The following is a 14,394-nucleotide window of genomic DNA, read 5'->3' on the forward strand; positions in this document are numbered from 1 at the left end:
AATTTGTCTTTTTATTAAGTAAATTAATTCAAACATTTCTCCATCCAAAGAAAAAAAAAATTAGGACTCTTTCCCCTTTTCCAGCATTGCTCAGTGTTGGCCACATCTGTTCGGCCCCAATTACCAGTGGCTAATGTTGGGTTGTTGATTTCAGGAACTGTTGAGACAGTGCGGTTTTAACAGTCAACAAATAGCTCCTCAGATGTTCCAAACATTAGGTCAGTGGAGTGATGCTTCTCTGAAATGCACTGGGCAAAACATAAATCCTGTTGCTCTTTTGCCAGTGTTTTTTGACTTGGTTCAGTTGGTTGTTTTTGCAAGGGAAGTATAATTCCATATAACTGGATGCACAAAAACTACCTGTTCCATAGTCAGCCAAGCGCAATTTTCCAAAGAGCTTGTATGGGTGCTACAAACAAGAACACTGAAGACTTTTGAGCAAAACTAACTGCAGACGTGCAATTGGTCCTGTTATTTTGTGCTTACTAGTGCCAAACAAAACATGCTAACAATGAAAATTGTATCATGCTAATAAAATTTTGAGCGCATGTAAGGCTGAACTTGTTCAACTTCTTAGTTCATAGAGTTTGCACTGGCAACATTTATGAGCACTAAACAAAGAAAAAGGTTAGAGGTCAGGGGAATGTCTTTAACTTTGGAGGGATTTGGCCTCCAGATTACTGGAAAAGATCAGAGGTTCTTCTTGTAGTTGACAAGAACCTATATAATCTCCCAGTTTCAATTACAGTTAGTCACTGTAAAACTTCAAAAGTTGATCCTCGTAGAAAAGTTAAGGAGTCACCAAGCCCTTTTCCTGTTAACCATGACTGCTTGTACAACATTGCATGGAAATCCATGGCTGGGATATTTTGTCTGGGTAAGAGCCACAAGATTAATGTGGGGGAAAAAAATCCATATAGTGTTTTTCTTGTTTTGCTATGTCCCCAAATAAATGAAGAGATGAAAGTTTGTTTTTCATTTTGCCCAAGAAATGGCCCGCCTTTTATTATATAATATCTTTGCAATAGTCAGAAACCCAAATACAAGGAGACAGCAATGTTTACAAAAAAGAACAGGAAAAAAAAGCTTCACTTATCTGTCAAAACTCTTTTCTGGTTGAAGTTGGTCACACATTGTTATAGTAACCAACAAAAAAGAAAGAATCTCTCCACCCAGAGGCCAGAGGCTCTAAAAAATTAACAAGTGTTGATTATTTGCACACAAGAAATCCATCTCATGTTTGAAAACCAGTCATATAAAAATACCCGGGACCCATAAAACAGCTGGATTCATGGGCTGGTGTTTTTATAATTAAAGCCAAAGCTTATTTCTACTAATGACCAGAGTGGGAGTGTTTAGCGGGGACAGTACATGTGTGCCGCACACAGGGAAAATCCAAATGATCTGCAGCAGTTATAGGAAATGAAGTAAAATAAGAAAAAGAACAGCAAAAATGATTTAGGGGTTGAAATGTGAGCATGAGGGAGGTCTTTAAATGTTCCTGCAGTGCTAAACTGATCACAGTTTGATGATGACTTGACTTCACTAACAAACTAAGGCAGAGGTTATTAGTGCCAACGCAGTAATCAAACAATATCTGATTTATATTGAAAATATTACTGTTGTTAATAATAATTATTTTCAGTTCTGAAACAGAATATAAAACCTGTAATCACAAGAAATTTGAAAAGGAAAGCACAAAGTTTTCAACACTGGAACTATCAACCACTACAATTATAATAAGGTCATATAAAACTGTGACTGTTCCCAGAATTTTGTTTAAAGTCATCATTACTGTGGAGTCTAATTAGGGATGTTTCTAAATGTGCTCTCAATGTACATGTGAAGCATGCCTACAGTATTTACCCAGAGTGAACCTAAATGCAGCTGGACAGCACACATGTGAAGCACATGAAGCCAGTAAAACAAGACTGATTCTGCATCCAACCAAAAGAGCTGGGCAATTGAATACAGTGGCTGTTTATAGCCAGTGATAATGGCCTACATATAAAAGCAACAGTAGGCTAATTGTGCTTGTGAGCTTGTGACATACGGTAGTTCTGTCCTTAAAGAAGTCGCATGACGCAAAATGTCAAGTACACCCTTTATCTGATATTTTGTGTTAAAATATAATTTTTTTCTTGATGATAAGTGCAGTTTAAGCAAATAACTTCAACATTATGCACTCCACACTGTATATAAATGCCACTTGTTTTGCACATATTCAACTCTGTATATTTTATATATTTTATTATTATTATTATTATTATTATTATTAAATTTTTTTTTTTTACTATTTAATTTGTAAAAATGTGTATACACACACACACACACACACACACACACACACACACACACACACACACACACACACACACACACACACACACACACGTAGGAAAGTATTTAGTATACACATCCAGAAATGCATACACTATTATATATTGTACATATATTTATTAGTTTCAGGTTGGCCATTCTTGTATTTTGCTCGTTTGTGTTGTTGTGTTTGCACATCTCTGTTGCTTGTGGGGCTCGCACACAAGAATTTCACTCGCATGTGCTGTGCCAGTGTGCCTGCACATGTGATGTGACAATAAAAGTGATTTGATTTGATTTGATTTGATTTGAATTCCAGTGTGGTTAGCCAATAGAAAGTTAGGTAGATAAAAGATCTGGAACTGATTAGAAGTGCTCCAGTTGCATTTGGTGGCTACTCACTGCAACACCCAATGAAGTCCAGTGACATGTGAATGCAAGTGAAGGAGGCCATCATTAATCTGAAAAAATAGAATTGGCTTAATCAACAATGTGGTTCAATGTTAAAAAGAAAGAATTCACTGACCAGCTCTGTCATGGTCCGGGTGTGTGCCAGTGTGTCTCCCTCCGAGCCGGCGTCTCCACCCCTGGGAGGGGCCTCAGTGTTTTTGCTGATCGTTTACATCTGTGGGTAATTAGCCGGGGACTCATAAGGCCAGCGTTCTCAATCTCTCTTCGCCAGATTCTCTGCTAAACATCAGTCAGTGCAGGCCACCACCATAAATTCCCTACGTGTTTTTTTGAATCACCTTGCCTCACTGTATGTTTGTTTTTTGTGCGCCTCCCTTTTCAGCTACACCTAACTGTCAACCCCTGGCGAAGAGCTTCTACTTGGATGCTGGACCTTCTGGCAGTCCCTCAGGCTATTACCAAAATTACCTACCTGCCTCTCTGCCTCCACGCCAGGAGTTTTTGGATTTACACACCCGGACTACTCACCCCTCTATGTCATCTCCGACCTCCGTTGGCAAGTACGCAGTACGAAGGAGGATTCTGAGCCAAACAACATATTCATATGCCTCCTTATCTATGTTTGAACATCTGCATTCTGTTACAGTGACCCCGACCTTTTCCTGGACCCTTTGTGACTTGCTTTCCAGTCCAATCCCCGGAATAGCTGTCCTCTCTGACCCGGACCAGATCGTTATTTAGTTTAACGTCTACGCTCACCTTTTGTTTATGAATATTTTGTGTAAACATTAAACATTATTCTTAAAATATACTTACGAGCTGTTCGGCGTCTTGCGTTTGAGTCCTGTCACTCGTCTGAAACGGTCTCGGCCGTAACAGTAGAATCTGGCCAGCAGTTATGGACTCAGCAGACGCGGAACGGTCAGCCATTCAGAGGCAGGGGGCGATATTAGGAAGTCATGAACAATCTATTCAGTTCCTGTTAGCCCAGCAGCAGACTCTTAGAGATGGTCAAAGTAAAATACTGGAGTCCCTCCAGGCTCTACAAGCGGATATTTCTACTGCTGCTGGTTCCGCCTCGGGCCCCGCGGGCCAAGACTCCGGTACACCAGCTCCTCTGCCTCAACCTGTTGCCGTTGCATCTCCACCTACATCAGCTTTCCGTGATGCTACGTCCCCGGAGCCCGAACCATTTTCAGGGGATCCAGGGAGTTGTAGCGGGTTTTTGCTTCAGGTCGACCTTGTTTTCGGTCGTTCTCCACGCACATTTGTTGCGGATTCTAATAAGATATCTTATTTGGTGGGTAAACTGCGTAATCGTGCACTTAAGTGGGCGGAGGCGTATCTATCGAAGAATCCTTTGTTAACCTGTTCTTATGAGGTGTTTTTGGGGGAATTCCAGAAAACGTTTGCGCACCCCATTTCTGAGGGTAGTTCTGCGCAGAGGCTGCTGGATCTTCGCCAGGGCTGTCAGAGGGTTGCCGATTTTTTGATTGATTTTCGTACTGCCGCCGCCGAAACCGGTTGGCCTGACGACGCTCTGCGTGGGGTGTTTTTCCGGGCATTGAACGAGGGTATGAAAGACCAGCTTGCCTCCCGTGATGAGCCAAAATCTTTTGAGGAACTGGCGTCCCTCTCCCTTCGCATTGACAACAGGTTGCGTGACAGGGAGAGGGACAGGAACTACAAATCCCAGCGCCGTTTACCGCGCTCGTTTCCGGGTACGTCACCGTTGCCGCCTCCGACTGTGGACTCGCATGAGTTTATCGCCTCGGCTTACGTCACTAATCCCGAGCCGGAGCCTATGCAGATTGGCCGGTCACGGTTGACACCGGAGGAGAGGGAGCGGCGGCGTCGGGCTCATGCCTGTTTTTACTGTGGCTCGCTGGAACACTTGATTGCTGCATGCCCGAAGGAGGGAAAAGGTGTCGCCCGCCGGTAGAATTGGGGATACGGGTGGGCGGTTCGAATTCTGGTCAGAAACCCCGTTTACAACTCCCTGTCACCTTGGAGATGCTACAGATTACTCATTCATGCACAGCCTTATTAGATTCTGGTTCTGAACAGAATTTAATCAGTCTCGATCTCGCTGAACGATTAGGCGTTCCGCTCGTGCGCCTTGAGCCGCCCATTCCAGTTAGAGCGATTAATAACCAGGTTTTCACTAAAATTTCTTTTCACACTGGTCCAGTGTCACTGTGCACTTCGGGGAATCATAGGGAGAAACTCACCTTTTTTGTCCTCGATTCACCTGATACTCCGCTCACTTTGGGTTATCCCTGGCTGTGCTTACACAATCCGCACTTGGATTGGGAGGGGCAAAGGGTTGTCAGCTGGAGCCCTTTTTGCCACTCCAATTGTCTGACTTCCGCCCGTTTTCCTGGCCCGGGGGAGGCTACGGGGACTGACGAATATGTCACCGATCTCTCAGGGGTGCCGCCTGAGTATCATGATTTGCGGGAAGTATTCAGTAAGATCAAAGCGCAGTCCCTACCGCCCCATCGCCCTTATGACTGTGCGATTGATTTGCTCCCCGGAGCGTCCCTGCCCAAGAGCCGGTTATATAGTATCTCTAGGCCTGAACGTGCTGCGATGGAGGAGTATATTAGGGATTCACTAGCGGCTGGGTTAATCCGTCCGTCTTCATCCCCCGTGGCGGCTGGGTTTTTTTTTGTAGACAAGAAGGATGGGTCTCTTCGGCCGTGTATTGATTTCAGGGGCTTGAATGACGTCACTATTAAAAATAAGTATCCCTTGCCACTCATTAGCTCCGCTGTTGAATCGCTACAGGGTGCCACGGTGTTCACTAAGTTAGATCTTCGCAATGCTTATCATTTGGTGCGAATCCGTCAGGGAGACGAGTGGAAGACCGCGTTTAACACCCCCCTGGGTCATTTCGAGTATCTCGTTATGCCTTTCGGTTTAACGAACGCTCCAGCGGTGTTTCAGGCCCTATTAAATGATGTCCTACGGGATTTCCTCGACCGTTTTGTGTTCGTCTATTTAGATGACATTCTTATTTTTTCTAAAACTTTGGCTGAGCATCATTCACATGTCCGAGCTGTCCTTCAACGCCTCTTGGAAAACAGACTGTATGCCAAGGCTGAGAAATGTGAGTTTCATTTGACATCGGTCTCTTTCCTGGGATACATTTTGGCAGGGGGGCAGGTGAAGACGGATCCGGCTAAGGTGAAGGCGGTCACAGACTGGCCTGTGCCTTCTACTCGCAAGCAACTCCAGGGGTTTTTGGGATTTGCAAATTTCTATCGTCGGTTCATAAGGAACTACAGTCTGGTGGCGGCTCCGCTTACACGCCTTACCTCTACGAAGCTTCCGTTCGGCTGGTCCGCCGAAGCAGACAGCGCGTTCACGAAGCTGAAACATCTGTTTTCTACTGCGCCCATCCTCGCTCAACCCGATCCGTCTAAGGCTTTTATTGTGGAGGTGGATGCTTCTGATGTGGGGGTGGGGGCTGTGCTTTCACAACGTGCCGGCCCCTCCTCTAAGCTACGGCCGTGCGCCTTTTTCTCTCGGCGGCTTTCACCAGCGGAACGGAACTATGATGTGGGGGACCGGGAACTGCTTGCCGTTAAGTTGGCGTTGGAGGAGTGGCGTCATCATCTGGAAGGCGCGGCGCTACCGTTCCTGGTGTGGACGGATCATAAGAACTTGACGTACCTACGCGGTGCGAAGAGGTTGAATGCACGTCAAGCTCGTTGGTCGCTGTTTTTCGCACGTTTTAACTTTTCCATTTCCTATCGCCCGGGTTCCAGAAACACCAAACCGGATGCCCTCTCTCGGCAGTTTGACTCTGACACGGGTCGGGCGGAGTTTTCCACCATTCTTCCGGCCGGCTGTACGGTGGGAGCTATTACCTGGGAGGTGGAGGACGCCATCAACCGGGGCCTCCGGACGGAACCGGATCCGGGCACGGGACCGACTAACCGGCGTTTTGTTCCCGCGGCTGCTCGCTCCAAGGTACTGGAATGGGTGCACGCTTCGAGGTTTGCGTGTCACCCGGGCAGGGGCAGGACGACTTCTATGGTTAAGAGACATTTTTGGTGGGCCACTCTGGACAAAGATGTTTGGGAATATGTGGCTGCGTGCCCTGTGTGTGCCAGGTGTAAGTCGCGTACTCACCGTCCTGCTTGGCTGTTGCAGCCGTTATCTACGCCTCATCGCCCTTGGTCCCACATCGCCCTGGATTTTGTTACGGGACTCCCGGTTTCGGCTGGGAAGACCACTATTCTCTCGGTCGTGGATCGGTTTTCTAAGGCTGCTCATTTCGTCGCTTTGGAGAAGTTGCCCACTGCGGCTGAGACTTCTACGTTGTTGTTGGACCATGTTTTTCGGCTTCATGGCATTCCTGTGGAAATAGTTTCGGACAGGGGTCCGCAGTTCTCGTCCCAAGTTTGGGGTTCTTTTTGCGCTGCTTTGGGGGCCAGGCCTTGTCTGAGCTCTGGTTACCATCCTCAGATGAACGGCCAGACGGAACGTTTAAATCAGGAGCTTGAGGCCGCGCTCCGCTGTGTGACCTGTCATAACCCTGCGACTTGGGCCTCGTATCTGCCGTGGGTGGAATATGCCCACAACTCCTTGGTTTCGTCTGCTACTGGGTTGTCACCGTTCGAGGCCTCTTTGGGTTATCAGCCGCCCCTGTTTCCGGAGGAGGAGGCTGATCTTGCTGTCCCCTCGGTCCAGCATCATCTACAGCGCTGCCGTCGGGTCTGGTCTCGTACGCGGGAGGCGCTGTTGCGAGCTGTGGCTCGCCAACGTAGCTGTGCCGACCGTCGCCGGTCTCCTGTGCCTGTTTACTCACCGGGACAGAAGGTGTGGCTCGCCGCGAAAGACATCCCTCTCAGGGCATCCTCCCGCAAGTTGTCTCCTCTTGTCCCCTATTCTGTGGATAGGGTCCTCAGCCCTACGGCTGTCAAGCTCCGTTTGCCTGCTGCCTTGCGGGTTCACCCGGTCTTTCACGTTTCTCAGGTGAAGCCGGTGGTGTCTAGTCGTCTGTGCCCGCCTCCGGTGCCCCCGCCTCCCGCCCGGCTCATTGACGGGCACCCTGCGTTTTCTGTCCGGCGCATTCTGGATGTGCGGCGGCGGGGTAGGGGGCTGCAGTTTTTGGTGGACTGGGAGGGTTATGGGCCGGAGGAGCGTTCTTGGGTTCCTCGTTCTTTGATGCTTGACTCTGTGATGGTTTCTGATTTTCTTAGGTCACGTCGTGGGGCGGGTGCTGGTCGGCCGCCGGGTGGCGTCCCTTGAGGGGGGGTACTGTCATGGTCCGGGTGTGTGCCAGTGTGTCTCCCTCCGAGCCGGCGTCTCCACCCCTGGGAGGGGCCTCAGTGTTTTTGCTGATCGTTTACATCTGTGGGTAATTAGCCGGGGACTAATAAGGCCAGCGTTCTCAATCTCTCTTCGCCAGATTCTCTGCTAAACATCAGTCAGTGCAGGCCACCACCATAAATTCCCTACGTGTTTTTTTGAATCACCTTGCCTCACTGTATGTTTGTTTTTTGTGCGCCTCCCTTTTCAGCTACACCTAACTGTCAACCCCTGGCGAAGAGCTTCTACTTGGATGCTGGACCTTCTGGCAGTCCCTCAGGCTATTACCAAAATTACCTACCTGCCTCTCTGCCTCCACGCCAGGAGTTTTTGGATTTACACACCCGGACTACTCACCCCTCTATGTCATCTCCGACCTCCGTTGGCAAGTACGCAGTACGAAGGAGGATTCTGAGCCAAACAACATATTCATATGCCTCCTTATCTATGTTTGAACATCTGCATTCTGTTACAGTGACCCCGACCTTTTCCTGGACCCTTTGTGACTTGCTTTCCAGTCCAATCCCCGGAATAGCTGTCCTCTCTGACCCGGACCAGATCGTTATTTAGTTTAACGTCTACGCTCACCTTTTGTTTATGAATATTTTGTGTAAACATTAAACATTATTCTTAAAATATACTTACGAGCTGTTCGGCGTCTTGCGTTTGAGTCCTGTCACTCGTCTGAAACGGTCTCGGCCGTAACAAGCTCAGTAAAATCAAAAGTTCTGAAAGACCACAGAAGGCAACTAAAGTGCATTTAGAAAAACAACTTTACAACATCTAACCAAGTCAAGAACACTGTTGAATAGGCACGAGTATTATTGTTAAGGATGTCTATGATTAAGAGAAACATTTATGAATGGAATCACAAAGGGTTTACACCAAGGTGCAAACCACTGCTTACTCTCAATACCTAACCAGATTGCACATCGTCAGAAAATAGCTAAAAAAGCTCGGTTCTGCAGAGTACTGAAAAAAATCTTTGGACAACAAAATCTCGGAAACCAAGACTAACTCGTAGCAGAAACAAATGTGGACAGAGACAAACAGTTCGTGATCCAAAGCATACCACATTATCTGTCAAACGTGATGGAGGCAATGTTATGGCATGGGCATGTATGGCTGCCAGTGGAATTGGGTCATTAGTGTTTACTGATGAAGTGACTGTTCATAGAAGCAGCAGGATGAATTGTAAAGTGTAAAGGGACGTACTCTCTGCTCAAATTCAAACAAATGCTTTATAAATCGGACAGAACTTCACAGTGTGAATGGATAATGACCCAAAGCATGCTGCAAAAAGCAAACAAAGAGTTTTCTCAAGGGAAAGAAATGCAGTATTCTTCAAAAAACAGAAATCAAATGGCATCTGAGGGTGGCAGCAGTCGGTGCGTGGCAGAGCATCTCAAGGGAGGAAACATTCCAGGGATCTCACCAAACAAGCAATTTGTGAGATCCCTGGAATCTACACGTCAGGCAAATATTGGCTGCAAAGATGTTTCATTTAATTATTAAACAAAATGATAAAAAATGGTGGCAAGGTGATTAGCACTTTTGTCTCACAGCAAGAAGGTCATGAGTTCAATTCCACCATCAGGCCAGGGTCTTTCTGTGTGGAGTTTGCAGGTTCTCCCCGTGTTTGCGTGGGTTCTCCCCGGTTACTCCGGCTCCCTCCTACAGTCCAAAGACATGCTGTTATTGGGAAATGGATAATTGGAAACACTAAATTGCCCATAGGTGTGAATGGGGGAGCAAATATGAGAGTGAATGGTTGTCTTTGTCTATGTGTTAGCCCAGCGATAGACTGGTGACCTGTCCAGGGTGTACCCTGCCTCTCGCCCTAAGACAGCTGGGATAGGCTCCAGCGCCCCCTGCCACCCTGAAAAGGATAAGCGGAGGCAAATGGATGGACAAAAAACAAAAATAAAATAAAATAAAAGCTGAAAGTCTGACCTCCAATCAGATCTTGCTTGATTTAAAATCCACTCTGATGGTATATGAAGAAAAAAACTTCAAAAGTTACTTAACTGACTAAAAACCTTTGGACCTTACTATAAGATGATGTTTTATTTATTCTTTCCTTAAAAAAGTGAAGATTACAATAATGATTTCTGCACCGATCAGCAATCCCGCTACAACGCCCGGTCGTTTTGGAAGTGTGGACAGCAGGCTGGATTCCAAAATGGGTTTTGGATAATCCCCAAATGACATGAGTTCTAGTGTGCCAGGGCAATTATTTCTCTGACTGAATCTTGAGCGTTTACTGTTTATTAAATGAAGTTTTGGCATATACCATTTTTTTTAATCAGTGGACCTTTATGTTCTCAGAAGAACTCTTATCCAGGTCGAGGGGCAATCTTACCTAGACATACACTGACATGCAATGTGGGACTGGCTGTTGAGAGGGGCTAATGCAGCACAGATCTGGGGGCTCGGAGGGACTATGGTTGGATGTGAGTGATATGGGCAGGTTTGTTGTACTTGGACGATTTGTTTGGCAGAAGATATTCTCATCCTTTATCGTTACTGAAACGAGCTGGCTCTGATGGTTCACACCAGGAAATACCACTTACCTTACTTTACAATAATAAGTGTTTTATAATCAGGTATGCTTTAGTTTACCTTGGGCTATGCAACTGAACAAAAAGAGAAAGGGATCTGGCTGCAAGTGCAGACACACAAAAACACACAGAGAGAAAGAGAGAGAGAGAGAATTTGATGGATATCATCGACCTCCTAAGAGATGACTCATTGTCACTTCAACTTGAACTTACTGGAATATCCAAATTATCAACAGGTGGTAAACATGCTGTGGAAGTGTTTGCCTGTGTGTGTGTCTGCTGTGTGACCTTGTGAACCAAATATGGGGTGCGATTCAGGGAACAGATGGAAACACACGGCTAGGCCTCGAGCACTTTTGAAAACATTTTAGCATGAACATTTTACAGTGCGCAGATATATATTATGACATCAAAAAGGACTAGTGCAGTAGCAGTGGTTAACAGCAGCTTCTTCAGTCTCAGAGTGATTATAAGCAGTGACCTCAAACAGAACTTTTTGCTTGCCTTATCGACAGCCTTGCCCCTTTATTTTCCAGCCGTTAATTTGTCTTGGACTTGTAGTGATTAGTGTTTTCGACAAGTGAAGAAAAACAAAAAGCTCAACAAATTGTTGCCAGCAGCTGTGGCCTAGACTGAATTAGTTGATTCATGTGTTTGTTATAAGGTGTTAAATCAAAGTTATTAGGCTATAATCATATTTTACAAGACATGACTAGCAGCTCAGTTCCTGGCCGCTGTCGTGTCGTGCATGCTTGGTTGTGGGAGATAAAAACATCTTCTATGCTTTTTTTTCTTCTTCTTCTATGCTCTGTGCCAAAAGGAATTTATGATTTCCTTGATTGTTTTTCTTTCTTTCATTCTGGTTTCACAACATCTTCACAGCCAGTGGTTGTTGAATTATTTACATCACGTACCACGTTTCATTTAATGCATTTTTTTTTTACTATAGCACAGAATTAAGACAACAGTCACCTTAAAGCTGGGTAGGGTAAAGCCCCTATAACATGAGAGTGAAAACACCAACAATCAGATAACCCCTTATGACTAAGCACTTGGTGACAGCGGGAAGGGAAAACCAGGCTCAGGTAGAGGTAACCATGACCAGCTAGGGAGTGGAGGGAAAGAGAAGAGAGCAGAGCGAGACAGTACAAGAGATAAACTTAATTAAAAACTATTATTTAATTGCAGCAGTAGTATATAAAGACATGGGCAGTTAAAAGAGGTGAGTGAAGTGGTACTCATATAGTTCTTTTCTACTTTAACTGAGCACTCAAAGTGCTTTACACAACTTGCCTCATTCGCACAAGCACTTTTTTCTATGCTCTTTCTGCATTACACTCTGATGGATGCTTCAGAGAGCAACTTGGGGTTAACATCTTGTCCAAGGATATTTGGCATGCAAACTGGAGCAGATGGGGCTCAAACCACCAGCCTTCTAGTAATTGACTTTCTCTACCACGTGAGCTACATCCACCCCAGCGAGAGAAGGAGGGAAACCCAAGCAGTCTAAGAGATGATTCAGAATCATCAGTGTCAGCCTTAACCATAAGCATTATCTTAAAGAAAAGGTTAAGTCTAATCTTAAAAACAGCAATTGCATCTGTCTCCCAAATCCAAACAGGGAGCTGGTTCCACAGAAGAAGTTGAAGAGTCTGACTTTTAGAAACACTGGGAACTGGATAGCCAGTGAAGAGAAGTTAATATATCAGTACTCTCGCTGCCATGCATCGGATTAACTGAAGCTTTTTCAAGGAGCATTTGACTCCTCCTTGAAACAGCTGACAACTGACAATAATAAATTGCAGGTGTCCGACCTAGAAGACATGAATACATGAACTAGTTTTCAGGATCATTCTGAAAAAGATGTTTCTATTTTTAAATAGAATAAAACAGTCTTACATATTTGTTTAATATACACATTGAAGGACATATCTTGGGTATAAATGTCTCCAAGATTCCTCACGGTGTTGCAATCAGTGGTATCGACTGCTCCTCTAAGGTCTGGCAGGACATGCACACAAATGAGTCCAGTATCAGAGGCTATGATCATCATTCAGAACCGTCAATCGCGCTCTTTCTTGTTTTATTATGCACTGAAATGCTTCAGATACACCACTTCTCTGCAGATGATCACCCAGCTGCTTAGAACTAGACTTTTAAGAAATTAGAAATTGGCCTGTAATTAAGATAGACTCATCATGTTCATAACTGTATTATCAATTAATGGTAAGACTTTGTTGAGAAGTCTTGTAGAAAATGAACTGTAATGGTTTAGTTTAAGTAATTGCTGATGTTGGAGCGAAAGGGTCTAAATAAATACCAGCAGTTTTAAAAGTTGCTGTACTTGATGATACATCAGCAGGACAGCTGTGAATCATTATTTCTAGAATGGTTACATTTTTTGTGTTAAGAATTTCACAAAGTCATTACTAGTTAAAGCTAGAGGAACGCTTTAACTTTACTTCTGGACTTCAAATATTTACAAGCAGACATTGCAACCAAGTTACTTGGATGTTTTTTGGAAAAGTGGAACATTTTAAAATTGCTGGATTTGTTATGCCAGCTGTGAAATACCTACATTAGATTGTTGGAACTTTAAACACTAAATCATGTGGAACACATAAATGTCATAAGTCTTTTCGTGGTGTTAATATCCATGTTGTTTGCATTACTCGACTATTTCTTTTAAATTCAGCTATGATAGCTTAACAACACTTAATCAAAGACATAACCAGAAAGCGGAAGACAAAGCAGAAAGCTGAGAAAGAGAGGAAGAATGCAAGAAGAGACACAGAGGGTGGGGGAAAGATGAAAAAGCCTCTGTCTGCAAATAAATCACACACCAATAGCATCCTTGTGTGCCAAAGTGAGTGATGACAATGTAATGTAAGACACAGAGAAACTGAATTAAGCAGAGTAACCGTGAGGCAGACATTTTTTGATGTTTTACTGTAGATTAAAAGCCATGAGGTGCATCTCCCCTGGATTAAAATCCACAGTGTGACACTCTCCCAGGCTGCAGTATCAAGTAGTTGCCGTTCAGGTAATCAATGAGTAATTTTTTAGTGTCAGTACTTAATTACTAAAGATTTATGGGTGTGCACAGGGGTGTTGCATGAGAACAGAAAAACATGAAAACATGAAAAGCAGTCTTGCTTGCCCAATCATAAAGCAGAGCAGTGTGAAGAAGATTGACAGGTTTGGGTGGAACTTTACCTTTATGTCCAACTGGTCTCACCAAATCATGTCTGCATGTTTACGTGTTTATCATCTTACCCCTCATTTACGACTACATTATAATGAGCTTAACAGGAATAGCCTATAAATTTAATCTTGAACAGCTAACAGCTACGCTGACAAGTCTGTGTGCGCGCATGAGAACACACACTGAGAATGTACGCAGTCTTGGAAGAACACTCGTTGTCGTAAATATGTCTGCAGTTCGTAATGCAGGGACACATTCCAGTGTTTTCATCAGCACCTGAGTAAACAAATACACTGAACCAAGTGGAGCTGGTGGAGAACAGGTGGAGGGTTCACTGGCAAAACAATCTAAGGTATTTATTTAGCATGAATACTTCCATCATCATTTCATGCATAGCATTTCTATCACAGTTGGACAGCTGCGATAAAGAGAGAACACCCGCTTTCAATTCTAAAGCTTTACATACCAATACAAAACAATGTGGTCCTCAGTAGGTTTTAATACATTCTTGTTTAAATAAATCCTCAAATACAATACAACTGTATTTATAAAGCACATTTAAAACCAAAGGATACA

General features: G+C 44.6%; 1 long non-coding RNA gene across 1 annotated transcript; it reads left to right on the plus strand.

Moving 5' to 3' along the window:
* Nucleotides 1–3,146: 3,146 nt before the first annotated feature.
* Nucleotides 3,147–3,541, plus strand: LOC113036188 (uncharacterized). The gene is made up of 2 exons (XR_003274427.2): nucleotides 3,147–3,290; nucleotides 3,377–3,541. It is a non-coding gene; the product is annotated as an uncharacterized LOC113036188 (long non-coding RNA).
* Nucleotides 3,542–14,394: the final 10,853 nt, after the last annotated feature.

Source organism: Astatotilapia calliptera, chromosome 11, assembly GCF_964374335.1.
Source record: "Astatotilapia calliptera chromosome 11, fAstCal68.1, whole genome shotgun sequence".
NCBI classification, from domain to species: Eukaryota; Metazoa; Chordata; class Actinopteri; order Cichliformes; family Cichlidae; genus Astatotilapia; species Astatotilapia calliptera.